The sequence below is a fragment of the Miniopterus schreibersii genome, assembly GCF_964146895.1.
Source record: "Miniopterus schreibersii genome assembly, chromosome: 14".
NCBI lineage: Eukaryota > Metazoa > Chordata > Mammalia > Chiroptera > Miniopteridae > Miniopterus > Miniopterus schreibersii.
In genome coordinates, this window is record NC_138114.1 from 12,502,552 (window position 1) to 12,530,096 (window position 27,545).

The 27,545-nt window shown below is 57.1% G+C and overlaps 1 protein-coding gene across 4 annotated transcripts in view; it reads right to left on the reverse strand.

Annotated features, from left to right (window-relative positions):
• ZMIZ1 (zinc finger MIZ-type containing 1) overlaps positions 1 to 27,545 on the reverse strand; it is a 220,876-nt gene that overhangs the window by 127,532 nt on the left and 65,799 nt on the right. For 3 of the 4 annotated variants that reach the window (XM_081157616.1, XM_081157613.1, XM_081157615.1), the window contains exon 3: positions 8,197 to 8,281. The gene's annotated coding sequence lies outside the window, so the exon portion shown is untranslated. The remainder of the gene's footprint in view (positions 1 to 8,196; positions 8,282 to 27,545) is intronic. The other variant, XM_081157614.1, reaches the window with a different exon arrangement.

The following is a 27,545-nucleotide window of genomic DNA, read 5'->3' on the forward strand; positions in this document are numbered from 1 at the left end:
ATTCCTGGAAAACTTCCATGGTGGCTGACCTGGCTGGGGCAGGAGGACCTGGGAGCCGAGTGCTGTCTGTTGATTTAGGCCGACAGTCTGGGTCAAAAGGCCCTAGTGTTCAGGAGCAGGTGGCCCCTTGGTCCCTGTCCTGAGATGGCCCCGTCTCTTCCCAGGGGCTGCAGAGGCTGGTGTAAGGCTCAGGTCTGTTGGGGCTGCCCATCCAGATGGACCACCCAAGGAGAGGAACGGCACAGCCCAGGGGCCAGACTGTACACCAAGAGATCTGGGTTCCAGAGCCTGTTCCCCACTGTCCCCATGAATGACCTGGCAAGCATGTTCTACCCTGGGCCTCGGTTTCCTCATCTATAAAAGGAAGGGGTTCCACAGGGCCACCCTCCAGTTCTGACACTCCAGGCTTCCAAGTATGTTAACTAACAAGGCTCCAAGGCCGCTCAGAGTGAGGTGACCCCTCTGCACCCTGCCTCCCTCAGCTGGCTTTGGGTTGGTGGTCCAGCTCAACTTGCAGAAGTGATCTCAGATCTGAGTGGACCTGGCAGATGCCTGCTGATCTCGCCTCCTGGGAGGCCCGGGAACTACCACTAAATGTCGAATCACACTGAAGGAGCAGCTCTTGTCTCTGGGGCTCTCTGCCTGGCTGGTGGCTGTTGACCTGAGTGCTCTGTGGCCAGAGGGGATGGGGCTGAAACCCACAGGGCTGCCTCAAGGAGCCTGGCAGAGGGGACACCAGGGAATGTCTTTCTGATATTAATGGTTTCTTACAAGCCATTTTATTATTTTTATATTCTATTATTATTATAGCATTAACTGAACTCCATGGGAGTGAAAATAAACACCATGGTGTTTTAGGAGCAGGAAGGGCCCTTACAGATCATTTAAACCTCTGGTTTACGGATTAGGAAACCGAGACACAAAAAGGGACAGGCTTTGCCAAATTCAACCAGTGAGGCTGTGACCTGGCCCAGGGTCCTACCTGAAGGCCAGCTCTCCGTTGTGGGCATTGGTGTCCCCAGCTCGCCCAGTCACAGGTATTGTATGGAGCATGGTTAAACATGCAGAGCCCTGGACCCAACTCCAGACCCAGAGAATGAGATTCCAGGAGAGAGGCCTGAGAGTCTACATCTAAACAAGTACCCAGGTGGCCCGTATGTGTCGTGTCTCTATCTTGAAGTATCACCCTGAAAGTGCCCACTCAAGAGCTGAGGGGTAGCAGGCAGCGCCCTGAGAGCATCGGTCTACTGCTGAGAGAGAAGACTGGTGCAGCTAGCGTTGCATTCCATCCCCACAGCACCCCTTGCAGGCAGGCGGGCTTCTCACCACTTTACAGATGAGGAAACTGAGGGCATCAGGGATGACGTCACGTGTCCAGACTCACCCAGTTGATAGATCCCAGCAGAGCAGGGATTTGAACCCCAAACTGTCTGTCTGTCCCTAAAACCCATGCTTTAACCACATCACCCTGCATCCTTTTTACCACACTTAAATTCACACGAGTGAACCTGTGGTGGTGAGCTCTCCAGCCAGGGAGGTGTGCAAGTAGTAGCTGGAGGAGCCCTGGCAGGCACGAGGTGACCCTGGTCAGCCCTCCCGGAGCTGTGATTGAGGTCAGGCTGAGCTGGCTAAAGGATGCGATGGTGTTCTTTGTGTTTCTTCCACACACACAGAAACGTTCCAGATTGTTTACCGGTTCCAGTTCATCACAAACCTCCCGGCTCAATCCCTGGCCACTCTGGAGCTGTGGGCCAGGGGATGGCTGGGTGCCTCGGCTGGGAGGGCAGGGGCTCAAGGGGCTGGCTCCCCAGGCAGCTACAGGGCCTGGGAGTGGGGGGGAGGGAGCTGTGAGGGGAGTCTGGCTGGGTGCGGGGCTGAGAGAGCTCACCAGGCCACCCAGTGAGCTGTTACACATTACTTAGACTGTCCCACCGGAGAACGGGCCAGACGGACAGGGCACCACGGGAGCATTCCACTGAGGCTATGAAGCAGAGACACTCCCTTAGGCTCTCAAAGAGGTCCCCACAGACGCCTCAGGGAAGCGGTGGAGGGTCCCGAACAGCTGGCAGGCAAGATGTGCTGCTTCCCAAACCGGAACTGAAGAAGGGTGCACGGCACTTACCAGGAAAGACAGATGTGAGGGGAAAGCGGCCATGGACCCCCATTAACTGGCTCTGGGGGTGGAGGGAGTGGGGTAGTGGTGGTGGTGCACATGCAGTCCCTGTAACCAGGGGCTCTCAAGGGTTTTCTGGGGCGACCCCTGTGGGACCACACTGAGGTCACTGCCTCCTCCCAATGCCCGCACTGTCCACAGCCCAGGACTGAGACATCTGACAAGAGGACCTGTTGCCCAGGGAGTGGGGGCTGAGAGGGCAAATTGTGCCACGCAGTGCGTGACACTGTTTCTCACAGAGCCTGTGTGCAGCCTCAGAATCCTTAACACGGTCCGCCCAGCACGCTGACAACTGGCATACGGAATAAAGTCTTGCCATCCGCAGGGGAAGCTGGGGGCACATGGGCTGGGTGCCTGCTGGCTTCCTGCTGCCATTCAGCACCAGCACGCCAGGCACTGCGCTGAGGACTGGTTCCAAGCCTGCCTGAGCCTTCAGGAGCTTATAGTCTATCGGGGGAGACAGCAGGCAGCAGGCCTGGAGGAGCAGAGACAGGAAAGGCTGAAGGAGGGGTGGCTGTGTCTCACTGGGCTAGCTCAGCACATGCAAGCTCTGTAGCCCCCAGGTGCTGGGAGGAGGCAGCCCTGTGGAGGCAGCTACTCCTGAGGCTGTGGCCCTAGCCCTGCCCATGGCGGGGCATCCATGTAGTGAGGACAAGCCCCAGCACCTTCTGCGAATTCCGGCCACCCTGCTTCAGCAGATTGTCAACAGAGAGGCAGCAAAGAATAGCAGAAGGGGCTGTGGGGAACAAAGGGGAAAATTAGCTGGGGGGTGTCTCTGGAGGGGCTGATCCCCTGCCAGCCTGGCTCCTAAGAAACACCTTGTCGCTGGAGCCCCTCCAGGCTGGCAGGGGTAGGGCAAGGCTCCGGAAGACAATTCCTGCCTGCCCAGGCAGCCCCCACCCTGTGGGGAACCTCTGGGTTCCCAGGGACACTCTCTGGGCACCTCTGCAATTCAGAATGCATCCTGGATGATGGGGGGGATGTGGAGGACAGGGAGGCCCTACCTTCATGGAGGAGCCGGGCACTGTCACCCCCAAGGCCTCTGCATTCTAAGCTGTGTGCGTGCTGTTCAGAAGCTGGGAGTGACCGGGGCCAGAATGACCCATGAGGCACAGCCTGTGGCAGCCACCCTGTTCAGGGCTGTGTGGGGATCAGGTAAAGCCCTGGAGCACTGGAACCCGCTGTGGGGCGAATGGAAGGAACCCTTGTGATCATCTGCCCTCTCTTTTTATTGAGGTTTGGTTGCTTGGATACTAGTCACAGCCCTGCCTGCCTCAATTTACCTTTTTGACCAGTGGGGTGTGCCTCCGTCCCTTATTTTGGACTGCAGAACAGAAGCAGCCTGGCCTACAAAGAGCATACTTGCTCTGTAAACTCTCATCTGCAAGACTGCCTTCCCAGCCTCAGTTTCTCCGCCTGCAAAGGAACCACATGTGGCAACTGAACATCGGGCCTGCAACGTGGTAAATATGTGAAATACACACCAGCTCTCAAACACTTAGTAGGCGGAAAGAATGTAAAATAGACAATATATTATGATTCCAATACATAATCCAAAGTCCAAGATGATGTGGCGGTCTGATGAGCTCTTTGAAGGGTGGAAGGGCTTAAAGGGGGGGTTTGGAGTTAGGAGAGCTCAGGGAGGAAACAATCAGGGGCTCTGAGGGGTGGAGGCCGTGGGGCCCAATGGGGACGGAGGCCACGTCTGACCTTGTGGAGGAAGCATGGTTTGAGGAAGGCTCCAAGAGGTCCAAGGCATATGCAACAAGGGTGGAGGGCTTCTGAGACAGGGGGCAATGCAGGAGCAAAGGTGCAGCAGTGGGGACATTCGATAAAGGTGGGGTTAGGGGCACAGTGAAGCTGTAGCCCAGGGCACTGACAGACGCTCGTGTGTGATCTGGCTGTGAGAGGAGGCAGGGCCAGATGGTGGCGGTTTTGAATGCCAGGCTGAGTCAGCTGGGTACACAGCAGGCACCCCAGGAAGACTGCTGGCCAGGGACTAGGACCCAGGAGCTCCACCTACAGCATGCAGGTGAGGGGAGGGGAGTCCGACGGCCAGGGCCCACCGGCCCACCTCACAGATCACTCAGACTCCAGGCCGGCTGCCCTCCAGGAGCCCACCCACTGGCGCCTTCTCTCCCTGGGAGGACAGTTTATTTATTCCCGAGCACACGCCTGCTCCGTTAGGCAGCCAGCTTCTGGACACCTCACTTCTAATTACAGGAATTTCATTAGTGCTGGAGGGAAATCGGGATTCAACTGCCCGCTAGTGGACGCGGCCCCCTCAGGCTCCCCTGCTCTAGCCCCTGGCTAGTGGCCCAGGACAGCCCAGAGCAGGTGTCTCTGCGCCTGGAGATAGGGCTCCACCCTGAGCGGTGGGCGTGGCGGATCCACGAGGATGGGATGGGGCCGCCCCCAGCAGTTGGCCACACACAGTACACAGCCTCCAAGCAGCAGAAAGTGCAGCTGCCCGAACACCTCCAGAGAGCTGGAGGGAGGGAGCTGCGAGACGGCCAGAGCTGGATAAACAAGGTGAAGGGTGGCAGGCTGGGAGCCCAGGAGGTCTCAGTTCTACTGAGTCTGGGCGATGATGGTGGTGACAGCAGATGTGCTGCTTGCATGCCTGGCAAGGAGTGACTCCAAGGGAAAGGAGGGAGGAGGTGAGAGGGTCCCGGGCCCTGGGGAGACAGTCCAGAGGGGGTGGTGAGAGGACAGGAGAGACTGGCTGAGCTCAGAGGAGGCAGAGCAGGGCTGGCTGTGAGTAGAGAGGGGAGGTGGGCAGGAGAGAGATGCCTGCACAGAGAGAACTGAACAGAGAGAGACAGTTCCGTGGAAGGGCAAACACGCACACACACTACACCCGAGTGGGGAGTCTGGGGGCCAAGGAGAGAAGAAGTAAAGCAGCAACTAGGACCAAATGTGCCAGGCTGCTCCGAGGACTCCCCAAGGGTAGGCCTGCCTCTCCAGGGGGCACTGGGCCCACCCAGACACTCCAGACCAGGCGCTCAGAGGTTGGGAGTCGGGAGCAGGAGGCACGGGCCTCCAAGAGCTGTCTCCTTCCATGACCGCGGGGAGCTGCCAGGATAGCCAGCAGGCGGGCAGGAGGCCAGCACTTTCGACCTGGGCATGCTTCCCTTCTGGGGTCCCTCAGGAGCCCATCTTGTCCCACCAGAGTCAATTCTGCATAGTCAGTGCGGTGACAGGACCCCGCTGGCCATTCTGAAAGTGAGGCCGGAGCCAAGCCCGGTGTGGAGGTAGCTTGAGGTGCTAGGGTCTTGACGGGGGCTACACATGGAGGCGGGGGTGGCACTCACACGTGGGTACCTTCCCTTGCATACTCACACATTCTCACACTCATTCATGGCACATACCAGCGTGCACACACACCCCTGCACACCCTCTTCTCTCCAGGGAAATGGGCACCATGGCATCTGAGTCCTGCATGGGCAACCCCACTTTTCAGCCACCGCCTCTAGCCCTGCTCGGGGGTCTTTGGAAAAGGGCTCCAGAGGGGAGAGGCTTCCCTCTCTGCCCATCCAGTCTCCCCAGTGTCCACCCTAGAGAGTGTCGTGAGCTCCCCCAGACTCAGGAATGCTCTGAGCACTTCAAATCTGTTGCCTGAGTGCCCTGTGCAGGCCCAGCCCCAGTTTGCACACTTTTTAGTGACGAGGAACTCACTCTCTACCCAGAAAGCAGCTTTAAAAAAAGTCTCCAGAAAGCTCAGACCCTTGGGAAGTTAAGAGAAAAGATGTCCTCCAGCCAATACCACCTCCTTGACTTATGATAGCTAACTAGGACCCAAGATAATCGTTCATTCACTCACCCACTCAATTAATAAAATATCAACTGGGCACCTACCATGTGCCAGGCACTAGGATGTGGTAGTGAGCAAGTATAATCATGATATCCTGTCCTAGTCTGACACCTGCCCGTCACCCATTTTACAGGTGGCAAAGCTGAGTCCAGGGAAAGGCAGTGACTTGCTCAAAGCCATACAGGGAGCTGGTGGTCCTGGGCAGAGCCTCATGTGAGCTGCTGCAGGTGTTGGCCATTTGCCAGCCTCGCGAAGACAGGGGGAAGGCCACCCACCCGCCATTCCTGTTCCCAGTGTTTCTAGGCCACAGAGGTATTGATTACCACCTCGCCTTGGAGTGGATCTCTTTTCTTTTTCCACCAAGGCCTTCTGTTTCTCTCTCTCTCTCTCTTTTTTTTTTTAAAGAATACACTCCAAGCCGCTCCTATGATTAATTACCAGCTGCCTAATGCTCCGCCACTGGCAATTTCTGGAAAGGGAATGAATTACCTTGAAAAACATCCGAAAAGAGAACCCACCGTGAAGGAGAATTTCAAAGGTTACCTCACAATTAGCAGTGGGTTCCCGCAGCCTTATTGAGTTGCCAGCAGGCCCTCTGGGGAGGGGCAGGCTGCCAGCCTTCAGGGGCCACCCTCTGGCTCTCAGGGCAGCCGGGCTTGGAGGCCTGGGCAAAGGCCACAAGGCAGACACGGAGGTGGCTTCCTGAGCACCTACCATGAGTCTGCCCCGTGGCTCCAGCCTGGCCTCTAAAGCACCGTGAGATGCTTAATTCCAAGAGACCACGGTTCAAATCCCCGCTCCACCACTTACAGCTCTTTGGGCTTCTTAACTACCATGAGCCTCTGGAGAGTGAGGCATTAAACGCACCTCCTCAGGGGAACAGGGGGAAGAAACGTGTAGTTAAGGCGCACGATGAATACAGTCTCATCGAGCTATACCACTTAAAAATATACCAGGCCTCCTAACAACAGCCTCGCAGCACTGCTGGTGTAATTTATCTTCATTTTCAGATGAGAACTGACTGTCTTAGAAGGGAAAGGACTAACCCAAGGTCACATCGCCGACAGCAGGAAGAAAGACTAAGTTCTGCTTCCTGGTTCCAGAGCCAGAGGGAAGCAAGGGGGATCCCTAGGGTCACCTGGCCCTGCCTCAGCACTGGGAGCAGTGGGGTCAAGAGAAGCCTCGGGGCAGCAGGGAGACGAATCGGCAGGGCCTGGTGCAAGGGCGAAGACTCCAGCTCCCCCAGCTGGGCACTGGAACCATGGGACGAAGGGCCCCGGGCCACCTGACATCTCTGTGAAAGCTTCGGATCTCTGGATTGGGAGCTACAGAGAGAGATCACATAGGTCACCCTCTGGCACAAGGCCAGGTGCGATCAACCCTGAAATGCTCCTTTGTGATAAAACACGCTTATGTCCAGACAGAGGCTTGCCTACCAGGCGTGGCCGCAGGACCTCGGGAGCTCCCTGAGGGCCCGGGACCCTCCTCAGGCTGGAGGAGCAGTTTGTGTCCATCCTGGCATTTGCTGGTCCTCGGGGAGGCATGTGGGAAGCAGCCAGGGTCCCAGCATCCTTGAGGGAAGTGCTAACATGCCCTTAGCATTTACCTGTGGGGCAGGTGCTGCAATCCCCATCCTTCTCTCATAGACAGGTAAACTGAGGCACACAGAAACTGTGCAAAGTCATGGTGGACAAGTGGCAGAGCTCGGACTGGAATGCAGGCACTCTGACCCCAGTGCCCTGAGACCTGCGAGCACTCATGTGCCCACCTCGGTATATTCGTGGGAGAGAGGATGGGCAGCCATAGCACCCATGTCAGTGAACGGACCTCTGCTCACAGGCCTCTTCCTGTGTGGCTACCATGTTACCCAGCACATGAGGCCCGCATGGCATGGGGCTCAGAGTGGTATGGATAGGGCTGCTGTGCCAAGCCTGGGGACACCAAACCTGCCCCTCTCCCTGGGCACATCCTTCCACCCCTGCCCTGGCAGCCTCTGGAGAGACATTAGGCCCAAGAGGCCCCTGGGGGCCCTTTCAGGGGCTGACAAGGCCTCAACAGGGTGGCTGCCCCAAATCTCACCTGTGAGGGCATAGGGCCCAGTGACAGACGCAGTGTGCTGGGACCAGCACCTGTCCCCGACTGAGGACACAGCTGCCCCATCCCCAAACATAGAGCCCAGCCAACCCTGCCAGCCCAGCTGCACACCTACCTCAGCGACCCGAGAATCACCAGCGTCCCACGTACAGGTCGGTCAGCAGCTCGTGGCACCTCCGCCTCACTCCTTCCCCATCCTGCTGCAACGAGAAGGGGCGGTCAGGGGGTCCACTGGCTCAGGCCCGGGAACCGAGCATGCTGTCACAGCCCAGCTGCCCACCTGCCCAAAAGCGCACTGCCGGCAAACCGAATCATCCCCACGTCACAGACGGGGAATCTGAAGGACAGAGAGGAAAAGGAGCAAAATGATGGGGTGCCAGACACAAACAGGCCCCTGGCACCCACATATGTCAGTTACCAGCTATGAATTGTGGATATGCTCCTGATCTCTTTGTGTTTCAGTTTCCTCACCTGTCAAATGGGATCAGAATACCTCTCCCAGTGTTTCAGGGAGGATCTCAGGATATATGGTGACCGAGCACTTGGCATCATTCACACACTCAAGAAACATTTAACAAACACCAGAGCTGTGAACAGGATAGTGGTACCTGCCCTTGTGAAAATTCTGACAGTGAGCAAATAATCAAATAATACATTTAAATTAAAAGTGGTGTCTGCCAGAAACAATGAATACAGGGGCTGTGCAGCATAGACTCAAGGTTCAGGGGGGCCTCTTTGGAAGGATGAGCCAGAGAGAGGCAGGTCAAGATGCATGGAACAGCATTTCTGGCAGAGGGAACAGTGTATGTGGAGACTTCAAGATGGGGAAAAGCCTAGTCCAGTGGAGGATTTGAGTGGGTGGTGTGGTGGGTGCAGTGAGGGAGGAGGGAAGGGGGTGACGCAGGAACAACTGTCGAGAATGTGGACAGGAGCCACAGGAGGGTCTGAGCAGCTGAGGGATATGACCCTAGTTCTAGTTTGAGAAGATCTCCAAGGCTGCTGGGAAAGAAAGGTTTGGGAGAGACAGTAGGAGGCAGGAAAATCAGTGGGGAGACTGCTCTAGGGGTCCAGGCCAGAGACAGGTGCTCGGAGCAGAGGGAGCAGAGGCAGAGTGGCAGGACCTGCTGGGGCTGGGTATGGGGAGATGAGAGGAGGGAAGAGGCATGGACACCCCCTTTCTCTCAGTGGCTTGGGCTTCAAGGAAGCAGTGGGCTGTAGGGACACGATTATCTTTACTATGTGGGGTCCAGCTGGTCCATCTTCTCAAAAGGCCACCAGTACTCGCCTCCGCTCACTGCCCACGGGGCCCCACAGCAGACTAGAAGGAGTAGACCCACAGGCCTGGCTGCAGGGTGGGAGCCACAGAGCCCAGGTTTGAGTCGCAGCCCTGAAGCGCCCTGCTGGTGGCTCTGGGCAATTACCATGTCGGGTACACCTGTGAGCCCTCCCCTAGAAACGGGAACCTACGTGCAGGGCTGAGCGCAGCTCAGGACAAAGCCCGTGGCCAACAGAGGGAGAGGAAGTGCACGCACCGGTAAACGTGACTCCTCAACACATCACAGAGAAGGAAACTGAAGCCTGGAGAGGGGAAGCGACGGCCCCCATCCCAATGTCTCCCAGCAAGTCACTGGCTGGGGCAGAAGTGGAATCAGCCTCCTGCATTCCCTACTGCCCCCAGCTCGGGTCTTTCCCAAAGGCAGGCTGGCCTGCAGACCCACTGACAAGAGAAAATAATTATTATGGCAGCTGAGACAGAAGCCCGAGCTGGAAAGTGCTTGCTCACTCCCTGAGCATCACCCAGGTCTCAAGGAACGACGGCCCGCCATCCTGCCTCAGAGGTGACCGGCTCACAGTGCACGAGTGTGCCTCGCTGCCCCCGCCCCCAGTTCTTTGGTGTGGCTTGTGCAAAGGGACAAACAGACCTGGTCAAGGTCACATAGGGAGGGCACACCAGGGACACCAGGATATGAGCTTGGGCCCTCGTGGGGGACTGACCCCCCTCCTTATGGGCCTGCATTGGACTCCCACCTGGGAAGACAGAGGAGTAGGATGCTCACCTTGATTGGGTTGTATAGTGTGTTCTGCCTAGGGTGTTTCTCTGACCATCGGTGAAATGCTATGAGGCAGAAACTAAGCTAGCATCGCCAAATTATGATTGAGGCCCAAAGAGGTCCCATAACTTCCCAAGGTCACACACAGGTAACAAGGAGCTAAAAATAAGAACAGAACCGTGACTTGAGCAGGTGGTCTGCCCCCACTCATACTCTGCCTACTACCAGGTGACCAGCCAGGGAGTTCACAGCCGGCCCAGCCCTGGGGCTACTATTCACTGGTCCTGCTCAGAACCAGTGCTGGGTGCCTAAGCTTCCCTGTCACGGTGCTGGGAACCCCCTCACACTGGGTGCCCAGTCAGGTGGGAGTACAAGTGGGGGGCTGAGGCCTGGGTCAGGCTGTGAACACAGTGGCAATATCACTCATCCCCACCCTTGGTGGCTTTAGGTGAGGGTCACACCTTGTATGGGTCTGGCCACCTGGTGAGACCAAGAAGAGGACAGTGGGACCACCTGGATGTCCTGCTCACAGCCTGCCCAAACCACAGCCACACACAATGTGGGTCACTGCAGGGGAGTATTCTCTGCTTAAAAGGCACTTGGTGCCATGAGGTGGGTGCAGCCTGAGCCTGGGGTCAATGGGGGGGCACCCAGTTTCCCCTTGGGGTGGTGCCCCACTGCCCAGAGGGCTCTTGTGGGCTCCTTAGCTAAGAACTCTCACTCTGGGGTGGGTGGAAGGGTGAGGCCTTGACTACAGGGCAACTGCTGACCAGGCAGCATGCAGACTGCGGGGGAAATGTGCTTTCACTCTCACTGTGACAGGAGCTCCCAGGGTAGGGCAAGCAGTCACGGGTGCCCACCCTGCAGAGCAAGATAGCATCTGGGACATGGCAGATGTCACTTGGATTGGAGATTGTCCCAGGACCCAGATGGGTACTCCCAACCACACCCACTTTTCCATTCCCTCCAGCTTCTGGGCTCCCCTGGGAAAAGCAGGGTGTGGGCTCAAGGGAGGCACCAGGCCAGGTGGGCTGGGGCTGGCTCAAAGCGATGCTGGCTGGTCCCAGATTCCAGGAGGACAGAGGTGCCTGTGCCACGGGTGTCTAGGATGTGGGCACCATGACGCTTTGTGCCTGTGGCTCTAGCCTACAGCTGAGTGACTAGTTTTTCTGTATAGCTGCCAAGGGTTGGGGCCCACATTCTGGGCTGGAGCCCAGGCCCTGTCTTCAGTGGTGAGGTCGAGGAAAAGGGTGGGTAGAGCTAGGTTTGAATCCCTGCTTGCCCTTTGTTGCTGAGTGACCTTGAGCAAGTCTTTGGCATCTCTGAGCCCCCATCTTTGTTCTAAACAAGGACTAATTGTTCCTTCAGCTACTCACCCACCAGGGGAGGCTCCAGGCTGCCCTGTGGGCAACTGTGGAAGGAGGCTGATTGCCCCAGTGTGGTCTTTATAGCAGGGGGCTATGCTGATGGCACCTGTCCGTCGGAGTTCAGGGCTCCTGTCACCTGCTGCTAAATCGTAGAGGTATGCCCCTAGTGCCCTGGTGGCTGTGAGAGCTTAACCAGACATTGGGTATGTAGATACAGGTGCCAAGGAGTAACGGACAGGCCAGCGAATGGTGACTGTTAAAGTTTGGGGGAGGGGTAACTGCTCAAGGTCGTAAGTGGCCAACTGTGGGCCAGAACCCTGGTCATATGAGCCCCCTAACGGGACCTAACCTGCCACTCCACTGGCTGACCTGATCCAAACCAGCTCCGGCCACTCTGACCCTCCTCACTTAGCTGGGCTGGCAGCTGTCCCTATGCCCATTTTACAGATGGACCAAACAGCTGCTGGCCAGGGGTCAAACAGCCAGGGGCCCTGTCTCTGGCCCTGCTCAGGAAGGGTAGCCTCTGACCCACCTCCCAGGCTCTCTGGGGCGACAGGGGTTCCCACACCTGAGACCCACCCGGGGAAGCCTCCCCTTACGTGACCCTGGAGCAGGCTCTGTCCTCCCCTGGCGGCCAGTGCTGGCTCCAGGAGCAAGGCAAATATTTACCCGATGGTTATCCAGACCCTGCTGGTCGCCCCGCCTCCCGCATTCCTGGCATACATGTTCCCTGACCTCACCATGCTAGGGGGCTGGGGGAGGCATCCAGATGTGGGTTAGAGCCAGACCGAGGAGCATCCTGGGCCTAGTGGGAGCCAGTGTGGTGGGTGGGGAAGGGGTGACACTGATGCCACCTCTGGGCCTCCTTTAGGCAGCTCCTCACACCTGCTGCTAATCACACACACACACACACACACACACACACACACACACCCTGTGCCACACACACGGCAATTCTCCCACTTACCAGGGCTCTTCCTCCTCAGTCCCAGCAGCTCTCAGGCCTTGTTCCACCCTCAGCACAACCCTGTTGTCAGGGAGCTATAACGTCCACTTCACAGATCAAGACACTGCCCAGAGGTCACGGAGTTGCAAGTGGGAGAACATGCGCCTCACCCCAAACTGCACTTTCTACAGCGCTGAGGTACCCATCAGAACGCTGTCCACCCCTCAAAGCCCAAAGGACCACTTCCTCCAGGTTGCCTTCCCGATAGCCCCCCATCCCAAGGGATTTTCCCCTTTCTGAACTTCCAGAATATTTGGTGGTGTTCCTTTCATTCTCTTTCCACAATCAAAATTGGGTGCCTGGTTCTCTCTCCAGCTGGGACACCCCTGTCATACTCATTCCAGGCATAGCTGAGTGGAGCTCAGGTGCTTGGGTGGCCCTGAATGCTCAGCGGAGAACTGAAATCCGGAGTCTTTCCACCAAAGAAGAGTAGTAGCTGCAGCTGGCCTCAAGGAACAGAAAAGAAAGCAGCCCCAGTGAGTTGGTTGTTTGGGGTTGAGGGGCCCTCCTGGGCAGGGCTGCCTGAGAGCCACCAGGTGCCCCTGACTCAATACCTTGTCTGTCTTTACTTCCTCTGAGAATATTCTGAGCTGTTCTGACAGCCTGTCCACTCCCAGACCCACGGAAGTCCAGCCCCCTGCTACATGCCCCTGGGCTTTTCTCCTGCCTCTCCTGTGGAACCCTAGGAAAGGCAGCCCAGCAGGGTTCGGCTGACCTGCTGAGGACCCGTGGAATACCAGGCCCAAGTGCAGGCCTGGCAAGTCTTCTGCGGGGCCCTCAGGAATGCCCCCAGGTGGAAAAGGCTTCAGTGGACAGAGGCCAGTGCAAACTAAGGTCACCCCTGACACCAGGGGGGACCAGAGAGAGAGTGTTGGGGAAAGGTAGGGGTTCCTAGAACTGTACTTTCCACCCACCTAACATCTCTGAGACTTGGTTTCATCATTTTGAAAACTGGCGCTATAAGCCAATTTCTAAGGGATGTTCCTGCATTTGTTCATTCACTCCACCCACCTGTCCATCCATCTATCTCCTTCTTTCAACAACTAATGACAGGGCCTACTGTCTGCCAGGGGAGGAAACGGGAGAAAGGATTTGGGGGTGGGGGGGGGGAAGGAAGCTGGGCCAAAGGCCAACCTGGGTGCCCCCCAAGGGTGCTGGCACACTGTCTAAGGCAAAGTGGGCAAGGCCCAAAAAAAGATGGGTAATTCCAAGACAAAGTGCTGGAGGGTGTACCCGGCTCAGACTGGCAGCAAAATGGGGGTCAGGGGCATCATACTCTAGGGTAGAGTCTCACACGTAGAAGGGCACCTTCCTGGCCAAAGGTCCAGAGACTTGGCAGGAGAAAAGCTTTGGGCTGAAGAAAGAATTACAGGTGGCACCAGTGAGCAGTGGACAGCTGCACTCATGGGGCAGGGGCACAAGCATCCCTGGGCACATGCAGACACATCCCGGGGGCCTCTCCAGGACTTCACCCCATGCCCAATCCTGATTTGCTGTGTTCAAGGCCATGATGCAGTAGTACCTGCTCGAGAGACCCTGCCAGGCCCGCAAGTCCTCGTTCACTCAGTGGGCATCGCCCAGGTCCAAGAAACGATGTCCGCCCACCCTGCCTCTCAGGTACCTGGCTCATGGTGCACACTTGTTTGCCCTGCCCCACCAAGCCACCTCAGCCCCTTGGTACTGGGCCTGTGCAAAGGAGCAAATGAGAACAGAGAGGGAGGGCCCTGCCCAAGCGCACGGAGCAGTAAGTAGTGGCATCAGAATTTGAACACAGGCCCCAGTCAGGGACTGGCTCTCCTTTGCTGTAAATCTGCGTCACATTCCCACCCAGAAGCCTTCCCGGACTGCTCCAGCCTACACCTCCTACCAACCACAAGCCTTTGCTCTGGCTTGTGGGCCACTCACACCAGACAAAGAGGAAAGGGCCTCCTCCCCTCTCCCCCGAGTCATCAAATCAACAATTTCTCCTCTAACCAAGGGTGAGGGCACAGCACAGATTGGTGCATAGTGTGGCTTTAGGTTCTTATATAGCAGAGCTGGGGCCTCAGCTCTGTCACTTACTGATGTGTGTAAAGTTGGGCAATAAACTTAGCCTCTCTGGGCCTCAGTTTCCTCAGCTGCAAAATGGAATAACAAGTACCTACACTCACAGAACTGTAAGGACCTAACATTATTCCCATGCTGCACTTGGCAGGAAATGCTCAACAAAAGAGGACTGTTACTGTTATCACCGGCTTAGTGCAAACTTGGGGTTGGCCTGGGGTGGAGGCACTGGACCCCTTACCACAGATATGGAGACAGGCCCAGGACTCTGGGAAGATGAATCCTGGTTTCAGGCCCCTCTGGAGCCAACTCAGGGCAGGCCCAGCGGATCTGCTTCCTGAAGATGGGCTTCACAGGGGTCACCTGCTCCCAGAGGAGGGTCCCCCAGTCCCTTCCCACAGGTGCAAGCTTTGTGCCAGGTGCTCCCTTCCACACCCTCCATTTCATCAGGCCTCATGGGGTGGGCAGGGCCTCCCCCTTGTCCGGGGCCAAGGTCTTGCCCAGAGGGGCACCTAGCTGGAGTTAGCCAAACCAGGGCCTCTGGCACCCACCTGGGCATTTGCCACTCCCAATAAGGATGGTTAAAAGAGAATTTCCTGTCAGTGGCCCTCTGTTAAGGGCTTTGTCTCTCACCTCTGTCCATTCTGCCTGTGGTGGCCTGGCACCTGGCACCTAGCCCTGTACTACCCATATGAAGGCTGCCCTGGAGAAACACCCCTGGGATGTCCCCAATTCCCAATCCCCTGCAGCTTTAACGGGGCCTGGCAGAGGCTCTCAGGAGAGTCCTTGGAGGTCTGAGTCCAAGCCTGCTACCTTACAGAGGAGGGGACCTAAGTCCAGAGAAGGACAGGGATGGGCCCAAGGCCAGGATGAGAACCCGAGGTACCTCTGGCGTTGGACTGAGGAGCAAGTCACCTGTCCCTCCAGGCTGTTTCCTCATCTGGGCTACACTGGCTGGAGGATTAGCTGGGCTGACATCACACCCAGGATTAGGACAGGGCTGGGCAGTACCATCAGCTGTCTGCTCCGCGGGGCAGCCTGGTTCTAGGCCCTGTGCTCCCTCCACTCGAGGAGGCAGGCAAGACAATCAAGAGGTTGAAGGGCACAGGCACTCCCGGTGGCACATGCAAACCGCCTCGCACCAAGTGTTCCCAGTGACCCCATTCCTGGGCCAGGGGCCAGTCCCCTGGCGGTCACCCTCTCCAAGCAGGCATCCCTCTGGGATTCTGGCCACATGTGGGCCGGGCCAGTCTGCAGTGACGGCCAAGGCCCAGATTTACAAATGCTGGACAAAGGAAAGGGTTGTTCTTGCTGGCGGGAGGTGGTGGGTCTGAGCGCAGCACTAATGCCACCCAGGCCTGAAGGAAATCCTGGCTCTGCTGCTTGCAAGCCGTGTGGCCTTAGTCCAGTCCCTGTGCCTCCCCCACCTCAATTTACTCAATGGGGCAATGGGGAGGAAGAAGGTTTAATTGGGGCAAGTGCGCCGGCCAACCCCTGGCCCTGGAGGAGCCAGGCCACGGGAGCTCTTCCTGTTTGCAGGACAGCCAGCTCTCCCCCAAGCGCAGCCCAGTGGCGGCTGCAGGGGAGCCGGTGGGAAGGCTGGAGATTGTAGGGGGTGTTAATCCTCATACTGCGCTTTGCCACCTGTCCAGAGATACTCCACCCACATCGTTGCCCAGGGAAGCTCAAATATCCCCATTGGATCCTGCTCACACAGAGCAAGGCTCCAGTCCTGCCTTTGCCCCTCGCTCTCCCTAACCTGGGCAAGTGCCTCCCTGTCCTCTGGAGCCTCCATCACTGTCTGCGACGTGGGAGGAATGATGCCTGCTGAATCCTGGGCTGCTGAAAGGGCTCTAGGAGATGGAGGATGTGGCCCAGCCCCACGACGGGCTTCAAGGAAGGTCCCTGTTCTGTTCCATTCACTGCCGGCCTTTGCTGCTCTTCCCTTCCCAGGCAGCCTCAGTGCCCAGCCAGTCTGAGCCACCACATAGCCAGAGCGTCCCAGGGCTCCCGCCAGGAGCCTCCAGGGACCCCAGGTGCTTCCCAGCCAAGGCCTTCAGGACCAGCAGAGGATGCCCCTCCTTCCTCCCTGAGTCTGGGTTTCCCCTGTGTTCTCTCAGAAAGAGGGACCCCCTCAGCCCAGCAACTTAGTTAGATTCTTGGGGGATCTGCCCCCACACCTGTCCATCACTCCTGGGGGCTGACAGAGCCCGTCTGCTGAGGCTGACCCCTGATGGACTAAGAGGAGGGGCCACGGCCAGCCCGTTTTAGGTTTCTGCCTGTTGCCCACAGCACCCAGCACAGGGCTTGCAGGTACGAGCCCCCAGAATGTTTCCCAGATGAACGAAAGAGCAGTGATGGGAGGTGTGGTATGAAAACAGATTTAGATCAGAGACCACAGAGGTTAACACTTGCATAGGGCTTACTATGTCCATACTGGGCCAGATCTAACAGACCACTATTTATATAGTTAATCCATTCAGTCTCCACGGCAGTTCTATAAATAATGTTACCCCATTTCACAGATGAGAAAACAGAGGCCCAGAGCCTGAAGTCCCTTGCCCAGTGTTAGGAAGTGGCAGAGCTGGACTCAGCGCAGGCCTTGGGCTCCAGAATCCATACCCTGGTCCACAGTGGTGCTTCCCGGAGAGCAGCCCCTCAGAGGCATCCAGACCAGAGGTTTCCCCCAGGGCTGCAGGCCCTGCCCCCAGGGTCTGATTTAATTGGTCTGGGTGGGCTCTCTTTCAAAGCTGCTCCAGCTCCAAAGCAGTGTGGTGGAGAACCCCTAGCCAGCCCCACACTTTCTCTTCAATGGGGAAGCTGGTTCAGAGAGAAGGGGACATGCCCAAGGTCTCCCTGCACATTGAGGGGGCCTGGGACCTAAGTCCAGTTCCCTGACTTCTCCGTCGTGGGCTTTAAGCTCTTGGAAGCAGTGCATTGTCACTCCAGCAGAGCAGCCCACAGGGAGATGTGGGCGGGAGAGCTGAGACAGACAGGCTCAGGGAAGCCAGAACAGCAAGCAGCCAGATGACACACAGGCCCAGCAATTCCTGACTCATGGCCACCCATCCTGTGACTCCACCCACAGCCCATGTCCCCACCCTGGCTCACACCCCGCAACCCACTGCAGCCACCAGAGTCACCTCCCATTTAGAACCAGAAAGCCACAGAGGGAGGAAGAAGTAGTGGGGCCCCACCCAGGGCTGGGTGGGAAACCCAGACAACCCCAAGCTGGGGGTGTGGGGTGGGGGACAACTCTGGGACACGCAGAGGAAACCGCATTAGTGCTGACCCCGGCCCCTCCCTATAGTATCTGCATACTCCCAGTCTGTGCTAGCTATCTGCCCTGTGGACCACCAGTCTACAGGAGGAAAGCTGAGGCTTGTGGAGCCCAGCTGGCACTGACATCCACCAACTTTCTTAGCGACGTGATCCCTCTTGAGTCCAGGCCCCACACCTGGAAGAGCATGCCAGGCTTCCCTGCTGCCAGTTCCTCTCCCTGAGAATGCATTACTCCTCTGTCCTAGAACCTTCAATGGCTCCCACTGTCTATGAGGTCCAATTCTAACTCTTCAGCCTCATATTCAAGGCCTCAGTCAACTTCAACCTATAACCTTCCCCTACACATCTGGGTCTCGACTTCTTGAAGATTCCTCACAGATCCTTGTGACACTGGCTCTGAAAGGCCCATATGACGGATGTAGAAGCTGAGGCTTAGAGGGGTGATGTGTCCTGGGCCACTGGAAGCTGAGCTGTTACCACCCACAGGGAGGAGTTTGGGTTGTTGGGACCCGTGGTCTCCCCTGTTGCTGATAAACTTTCAGCTGGTCCACGAGCTCAGGGTGGCGCTGCGTCTGTGTTAACCACCAATGTCATGGCAATTTGGGTCTACTCACCCTGGTGTCCTGACTCTCCGTTCAGCCCCCTTGGGTAAAAAGTTCATGCTGCGTTTCAGCCCTGACTGACACTAAGCTGGGTTTAGGCTGGGGGCCGCCCAGTGAGGGAGGTGTCATGGGTCAGAGAAGCAGCGCAGTGTGGTGGCCAAGGGCACTGACTCTGGGGCCAGCTGCCCAGTGCAAAGCCCAGTGTAACCATCTTGGGCAGGTCGATTCGCCTCTCTGTGCCACAGTTGCCTCCTCTGGAAAGGGGAACAACAGGAGTAGTGACCTCTTGGAGCTGCTGTGATGATGCCCATGAACTTCTGTGGACAAAGTATGAAAGCAGCTCTTCCACAGGGTGCTATCGAAGTGTCTGTAGCATTAAGTGTTGTTACCCTGATCGAGGGTGGCAGGAAAGCCTGCCCTCAGCATTGCCCCTTCCTGGCTTCCAGCCACAGGCCTGCTAACCTGGCCCACATGCCTAATCACAGCGGAGGGGTCTCCGAAGCTCCACCTCCCAGCTCCTGGGGAGACGGACGAGGGAGGAGGGAGAAGGGAGGGCTCCTTCCTGGGCAGAGACACCCAGCTTTGCCATATGTTGTCAGAGATGGATGACCCACAGAGGGGCCATGGGAGCATCGCCCTGTCCTCCATGGGGACTCCAGCAGCCACCCATGTCTCTCTCCCAGTTTAAGGGTCATCATAGACAAAGGGCCCTTGGCTGGGATACATGACAGGAGTCTAGGCAGTTAATCCCAAACCTGGTTGTCCTTATAGGGTACAAAATTCATCCTACCCCCAAACCCTTTATCCCATGGGATGCTCAAGGCTGGGCAGAGCTTCTTTCTCTCACCTTTCTTTCTACAGAGGAGGCCCAGAGTGGTTCAGTGACTTGCCCAAGGGACCAGCAAGCTGGTGGCAGATCCTAGACCAAAAACTGTGTTCTCTGGGCTCCCAGGCCTAGCCCCACCGAGAGGTCTCTCTTTCCAAGCCCCTAAAAGTGACTGGATGTCTGGGAGAAGATCAGTCATCAGCATGTGTGGGGTGAGGAATGGGCGTGGACCCAGGGCTTCTACCAGCGGGAGGGGGTCAGAACAGGTCAGAGGCAGGGCGGCCAGAGCTGAGGTTCAGCTTCCTCTCTCAAGAGGGCACGATTCCTGGCAGCAGCTCCCACGGGAAATCGTAGAAGCACCACCCTTGGGAACATAGGGTGGGACAGGGGGGTGCCTGGGCAGGGTTTCCTGTTGTGGGGGCGGTGGCCACTTACTGAGGCCGAGTGACCTGTGTGGCTGTGGCCCTGGGGCCAGGCCAGCATTGGGTTTCGCCTCATCCCTGGCTCGGACCCAGTTCACCCCGAGTCCCATCCTCTAGGCCCGCCCTGGCTTCCTGTCCCACAGGTCCCACCCAGCCCAGGAGATAGGGAGGGCCCATGGAGGCCTCCTCAGAAGTGCCAAAGTTTTGCGGAGCAGGAGTGGACAGGCTGCTCTGGCCTGCTCAGTGGCCTTTGGCCTCTGACCTCTATACCTCCAGCTATTTGTTTCCTAGCAAGGGGCCTGGACAGAAGTACCAGTGGGATTTTTTTCCTAGGAGCTCACAACTTCAGACACAGCTGAGCAGGATGAGCCCTCCCCCTTTCCAAGCAATCGGATCACTGCCTCCCCCAACTCTGGGCAGAGGGGCAGGATCATTTCTGAGTCATGCCAGAGGTCCTAGGACAAGGGGAGAAGCTGAAGTGGGACAAATTTCAGGCTTCCAAAGCAGAACTTGCCAGTGGTCAGAGATGAGCAGCAGTGTGACACCTCCTGCAGAGGTGTGGCCTCCCAGCCGGGCAGCACAGCCCCCACACTAGGGACAAGGTGATGTCAAACCAAGGGCACAGCATTCAGAGCAAGACCCCTTCATCCCACCCCAGCTCTGCATGCCTGGGTCCTAAAAGTGCCAGGAGCCTAGGTGAGATGGAAGCTCGGGCCAGGGTGCTGTGGGGCTACCCACAGTCTCGAGGTGAACCCAACTCATTCTCTGCACCTCAGGAGCTGGAGCTCACCTGTCCACCAGTGGGGATATGCTGGGGGTGGAGAGGTTGGTGAGGGGGAGAGGTTTGAAGAAAAGCCCACTCCTACCCCTCCTGGTTTCCTAGGAGGCCGTGGCAGCCCAGATCTCTCTCGAGGCTGCTTTGCAAACAGGTGCCTCAGAGAGCACTGCCAGGGAGAGGAGGACTCTGCCAGCTGCCTGCAGGCCCGCCATGGACAAAAGCCTCTTGTAGCTCAATTTTGAGAAGGAGTGCAGGAGGGAGGTGGTTTGGGGCTGCATGGGCTGGCCTTGCCTGAGATCACCCCAGGAACAGGTACACAGCTGGGATTCAGGGCTCCTGCCTGTACCATGGGCAGGCAGCTCAAGGACCTCCCCATGAAGGCTGTCAGCCAAACTCACAGCAGTCCCGGGGGGGGGCATGCTGGGAAGGTGGGGCTGCCCAGCGCAGGACACCTGTCTATACTACTCCAATTGAACAGGCCCTGATGGGGCTGTCTGCGGACTCAGCTTGAGGTTCTGCCTGGAGGGAGCACATTTTGAGAGGGACTTGGTCAGGAAGCTAAAGCCCTTAGGTCTGTGGGCCTGAAGTGAGCAGAGTGGAAGCCAGAAGCCCGACTTCAGCCCTGGTGGGCGGCCAGGGCACAAGTTACCAGGAAGGGTTTCTAAGACAGCTATATGCAGTATTGAGCCTCTTGACCCTGGCGGCATGCAAGCCCAGGCAAGGACACACAAGCCTAGGCAGCATTCTGGAACTCTAGCCTGGTAGCTTTATAGCCACCCCAGGCCAGAATCCACATTTAGTCATGGGTGGCAGGCTGGCTGGCCTGTGTCACCAGCTCAACCACTGGCCACCCGATCTCCCTCCCTTTTCTGTATAGGAGCTTCCCAACCAGGAGCCCATAGGACCCTTCCAGGTTGAACACCCTCAAATTCTATCACAAGAGAGGCCAGGTCTTTCAATGCTCTTTGTGGCCCAGATGCCAGCTCTCTGCGCCCCTTGTCCTGGGTACCCAGTATGCTCAGACATCTGCCCATCTGGGGAAAAATGTGCCTAAGCTTGCCAAGAACCCAGGGCAGCCTGTGGGGTCTACTGAATCCTGGTCCCCACCCAGTGGCTGCCCCTCTCCTGGGCCTCACTTCAGCCTGGACTCTCAGCCCAAGCTGAGATGCTGCTTGAAGTCAGCTTGGCTGTGCATGTCTCCAGGGCCAGGGATGTGCCTTACTGAGCACAGGCCTGGCGCAGACTTGGCTGCCAGGAAATGTTTGTCAAAGGAGACAGGGAAGCAGCAGGGAGGGAAAGGGACAACTGACGCATGAATGCAGATGGGCTCTCAGAAGCATGGCCCCAAAGGCCCCTAAGCCCTCCTCCTCCTCCAGGCCCAAGGGGCACTGTGCTCGCTGTGCTAAGCAACACCACAAGGCCAGGTAAACCTGGAGGAAGGCAGAAGGACACCCTGCCATTTCCCCCAAGGCTTTCCTGCCCAAGATGTCTCTGCCCTCTGTTCTTATCTGCTTTGGAAGCCTGGCTCCAGCTCCCACCTCTCTGGAGGAAGGGGACCCTGGGACCTTAGCCCCAGCTGCTCAGTCTACAAGGGACTCAGTGACATTTCTTCCCTTTGCCTTTTGTCCCCTACTCAGCTCTTGGGTTTCACCTTCTGGAATTGCAGTGGAGTAAGACCTATCTGCCTATGACCAGGGTCTTTGCTCTATGAAAAATAGTCCTGCCCACCCAACAGGAGGAAAGTATGTCACAGGGAGTTTTGACAACCCTATGCCCTGCCCAGCGCAGGTCTTGGTACACAGTAGGTGCTATATCCATTGACTTAACCAGAGGCTTGCTGGAAACATATGGGAAGGCCTGACTAGGGCTCTCCCACTGAGGAGCCAGGATTCAGCAGCCATCTAGGGGACACGACAGGCAGTGGGCCATGTCCACATGTGCCTCTCTCTCTGGTCAGGGCTCTGCCTCTTCGAGGTCCCCCTGGACAGAGAATGCTGCCCTCTCTGTTTCAGGGTTGGGAGGGTTCTCTGTCTTCAGCAAGTCTAATACCTCTTCTTGACAGATGGAGGTGGGGGAGGTCCAGGGAGAGCAAGGGATCACAGCAGGGCCATTCCCAGGCCAGGCCTCCTCACCCCAAATCCAGAAGCCCAAGAACTGCAGGACCCAGCTCAAGGCTGCCCTCTGTCCTGAGTATTCCTTATGTCCCCAACCACACCAGTGTGGCCCCCTCCCCTGGCTCTGTGTCTTAGCAGCCTGGCTACAGCCAGCCTGAACTGCGTACTTAAACAAACAGGGAAAGCGGCCACGTGACTAGCTAAGGTTTCCTAAGCCAGGGACACACAGATAGATACACACACACACACACGCACGCAAACACACACACACACGTGCGCACACACACGCACACGCACAGCCACTGGAGGCAGGTCAGGTGTTTATGTGGCCCAGCAGGGCAGGGACTGGGCCGGATCAGGTTTCTTGTCTCTGAAGGACAAGTGACCGGCCTGCCTTTCCTCACCCAAAGGAATGCCTTCTCCAAACACTTGTTTCCAGCTTCCTGGATGCACCAGGGACGTGCTAGATGGGAATGGAGGGGCGTGGGGGAGAGGGGAGGGCACAGGCCTCCTGGCCGGCTGGCCGCTGTTTTCCTTCCGCCCTCCCCACCCAGAGGGCAGATGCCTGCTCGGAAGCCCTGGCAGCCCGGAGGCTCTCACGCAGGGAGAAGCCCAGGGCCAGAGCTTGCATGTGGGGCAGGAGGGGAGCCGGGCTTTGTCTCTGAGGGAGACAGAGACAGACCTGTCAAGGCTTTGTACCCGGAGCGGAGCGGTAGTTTGGTGGCTGGACTCCATGGCCCAGCCCTGGGGCGTCCAGGGAACGAGAAAGGGCAGAGAAGAGGGCTTCTGGTCCAACTTTTGGGAGCAGGTTTGCCTTTGGTCTGCTGTTTGGGGAAGGCCTGTGGGCCAGGGTCTTGAGGGCTGCTCTAGCTTTCCGCCGGGGCGGGGGGGGGGGTGTCTATGCCTCAGACACTCCCACGGAGTGACAGGCTTGTTGTCACAGCCCTGAGACTGGCCCGTGAAGAGAGGAGGCCACTTCTCTGAATAGGCAGGGCTGAAGCTTGGTTCCAGGCAGACCACGCCACCAGCTCTGGGGGAGTCTGAGCGGCTTCCATCCCGCCCCAGCCTCAGGCCCGACCCCAGACCCCCGGCAGCCTCAGGCAGTCCACGAGGACATGAGGGGCACGGCCGAGAGTCCTCGAATAAAAACCAGTTCCAGCGTGGCCTCTGCCAAGCCCTTCTTCTATGTAATCTCATCATTCTCACCACAACCCTACGAGGTCGGTAATGTCACCCCATTTTACAGACGGGAGATCTGCAACCCGAAGGCCACAGGGTGAGAGAGGGCTGGGTCAGGAGCCGCACCCAGAGGGTTCACCTCTAGCGTGCAAGCTCTTGAGCAGAGGCAGGCCCCGTGAGGGGGAGGCAGTCCTCGACGGAGCTCAGCCAGGTTTCCGAGGGCCAGGCCCCAGTTCCCCAGGGACGCACACCCAGCCAGCCCACCTCACACCCCACAACACGGAGAGGCCCCTGCCCGCGGCTTTTTGAAGGGTTCTAGGGTGGAAGAAGAAGTGGAGAAATAGGGAGAAGGAAAGGTGGAGGAGGGGAGAGCATGGGGCATACACAGGGATAGAGAGGGGGGAGCTGGTATGGGGCGGGAGAGGGCGGAGGGACAGAAAAACCAGAAATGGAAGGACAGCAAGACAGAAAGAGGGGAGTGATGGAGAAACAGAGGGAAGAAGGAAGGAAGAGGTGACACTTGGAAAGAGTGTGAGAAGGAGGGAGGGAGGAGAGGAGGCAGGGAGAAAACAAAGCCAGAGACAACAGAGGCAAGCAGAAGGGGAAGGGGCCGCTGGGCGAGAGGAAGGAGGGAAGGAAGGAGGGAGGGAGGGAGGGAGGGAGGGAGGGAGGGAGGGAGGGAGGAAGGAAGGAAGGAAGGAAGGAAGGAAGGAAGGAAGGAAGGAAGGAAGGAAGGAAGGAAGGAGGGGAGGAGAGGAGATGAGGTGGGAAATGATCCGCAGGGAAGGGGCAGAGGACAAGGGAGCAGGAGCGCAGGAGAAAGACAGCCAGGCAGAGGGGGCTCAGGGAGGGAGCGGGCCTTGGAAAACGGAGAGACAGAGAGAAAGCACACTCGCCCACCGAACATTAAATACCTAACAGGAGATGACAAATCAAATGGGAATTACTGCGGTAAAAACATAATTAGAAACTTGATTGAAGTTAAACAGAATTTACATAACACTGCAAATTAACTTTACACGGAAACTATTCACGGGGAAGGCAATGAAAAGGCATTTCATTAGTAATCTATATTTAAACAATAGGCACAATGGAGCCTTCTGATGAGGAACTTGGTGCCTTCAACCTGAGTGAACGCCAAAGGCCAGGGGGGAACAGAGGCAGTGGGGGCTCTAAGAGGAAGCGGGCGGGGTCCAGAAAGGGATCCCTGCTGATGGGAGTGGGAGGACACATAAGCCAGATAAGATTCTGGTGAAGGTTCTGCCCTTGACTTGCTGTGGGGCCATGGCCAAGTGTCTTACCTTCTCTGGACCTCCATTTCCTCATCTATAAAACAAGGAAGTTGGAGAGGTGGCTTACATGAAGGTGCCTGCAAGTCTGGGTACTATAGAGGAGTCGGGAGATGGCAGAGGGCAGTGGTAAGAGTGCTTGGGATTCAGAGGGACCTAGTTCACAGCTCCACCCCCGCCACTTATTAGCCCTGGCATCATGTAAGCTTCTTCCTCTCTGGCCCCGATTTACCCATCTGTTCAATGGGGATGTCCACTCCTGACCAACATCACCCACACAGTGGGAGGACTCAGGGAGAGATCGGTGGGGGCAGGCTTAAAGAAAAGTGAGTCTAAGGCACTGGATTATTTGTCCCATCCTCCAGCACACTAATGAGATTACCACAGCAGCCTGCCACGGAGCTCGAATAATCAGAGGCCTCTCAGCTCCCCTAGTCCTGGAAGCAGTCAGAGGTGTATATCCTTGAGGGGTGTGTGGGTGTGTGTGTGTGTGTGTGTGTGTGTGAGACAAAGTCCTTGCTGGGTCCCACCCTATCCTCAGTGTGGAGAAGTCACATCAGGCTGCGTTTGCTCAGGCAGTCAGGCTGGACCCTGCCCCTGCAAACCCCTGGCTGTGTGCATGCTCTTCTCCTACCTCCCCACCCCACCTGGAGCACTAAGCTGAGCATTTGCCCATCCTCAAGGCTCCTTCAGGGACAGCGGGTCCTCTCTGCAGCCTCCCATGAATGAACCGTGGCCCCTCTCTTCACTAAGCTGATTGCTAAGTGCGAAAGAAATAACACAGGCGCACAGGGTGGATGCCTCCCCCACCCCCAAACACACACGCACTGGCCCACCAAAGCAGTGAGCTCTGCTGATCTAACTGGCGAATCTGCTCTAACTGGTGAGTGCTAGCAGGCAGCTCTGACACACACTCATTGTCCAGGAAGTTTCCAGTTTCTTTTAAGATAAAGGATCCAGGCAGTGCTTAGAGATCCAATAGGGAGGTGTTGGGTGCCCTTCCCCCGGCAGGCAGCTACCCACCTTGAGCCCAAGCACTCCAGGTAAGGGAGCGGTCTCAGGGCCCCAGAGGGGAGGTCAGGGCAAGAGACTTAGCTAAGCCCAAGGAGTGCCCACCAGGGACACAGGGAGGGTCCTGCCCATGGGCAAACCCACAGCCCAGCCAAACACCCATGAACCTGGGCCCCTGTGTGGCCAGGTTTGGAGGGGGAAGCTGCTCTGGTCCCTTCTCCCTCTCTACCACCTCTCTCCACACGTGGCTCATGTATTGAGGCCTCTGAGCCTTTGTTAATGCTGTTCCCTCTGCCTGACACATCCTTTCCCCTCTTTGCCAGCAAGTCTTCCTCACCCCTGAAGAGCCTGTGGTCTCAGTTCTCGTTCCTCCCCGGCTATATCTTCTGTCTGCTTACCGCCCACGCATCTTCCCTCCCTCTAGTGGCTGGATGCCTGGTGACGCAGACTCAGGCTGTGGTCTGCTCTATCTCCACTCCCTCCCAAGGTGACTGCATGGCTCTCAACACCATCTGTACACGACAGCTACCACATATATATCTCCAGTCGGGACGCACTCTGCCACCCAGACTCATCTATCCGACGGCCTACTCAGCCTTTCCACTTGAAGTCTCAAAGCCATCTCAAACTTAACTTGTCTAAACATAACTCCTCGGCTTCCTTCAGCCTCCCCGGCCGTCATCCTTGGCTGAGTAAATGACTACCTCTGTTCCACCAGTGGCTCCTGTCCCAAACCCAAGAGCCTTCTGCGACTCTCCCCTCCCCTCCCCTCCCAGCCTCTACCCCTAACCCGCCAGCCGCAAGCTTGTCTGCAAGGTCTTTAAAATATACTCTGGCTTCGATGGTTTCCCATCTCTTCCCCTACTACCCCTAGTCTAAGTCCCCCCCAACCTGGATGCGGTCCACAGCTTCCCAGCCATCTTCAGGCTCCACTCTTGCCCACCTACATGAGTGGGTGCCCAGGGTTCTCCTCCTACCCCTCACTTCGCTCCAGCCACATGACTTCTCCACTACTTCCTTGAACACGCCAAGTGCACCCCAGCTCCTTCCCCATTAGTGTTCAGGTCTCTGTCCCAATGCCACATTGTCAGAGGCCTTCCTTGACCATCCTTTGTCATAGAACACTTTACTCCACCCTGCAAACTCTTACTTTACTTGGCTAACTTCCCTTCCTAACATTTAGCATCACCTGACGTATTACATATTACGCTTGGGGTAGTTGCTGTTCGTGTCGCCTCATGAGAATGTAAGTGCCACGAGGAAAGGGAATTTCGTCAGTTTTATTTCCTGCTGTCTCCAAAACATCAAGCAGTTCCTAGCACGGAGACTTTCTCAGTAAACACTTGGGGCGTGAAAAAATGATCAATGCCACTTCCCCTGGGAAGCCTTCCCTGAATGCCTGCCTGCAGAGCCAGCACATAGCCCCTCCTCGGTGCAGGCACAGACACTACACAAGCCTTGAGCACTGAACTTATGGAGTTGGGTCTGGCTCTG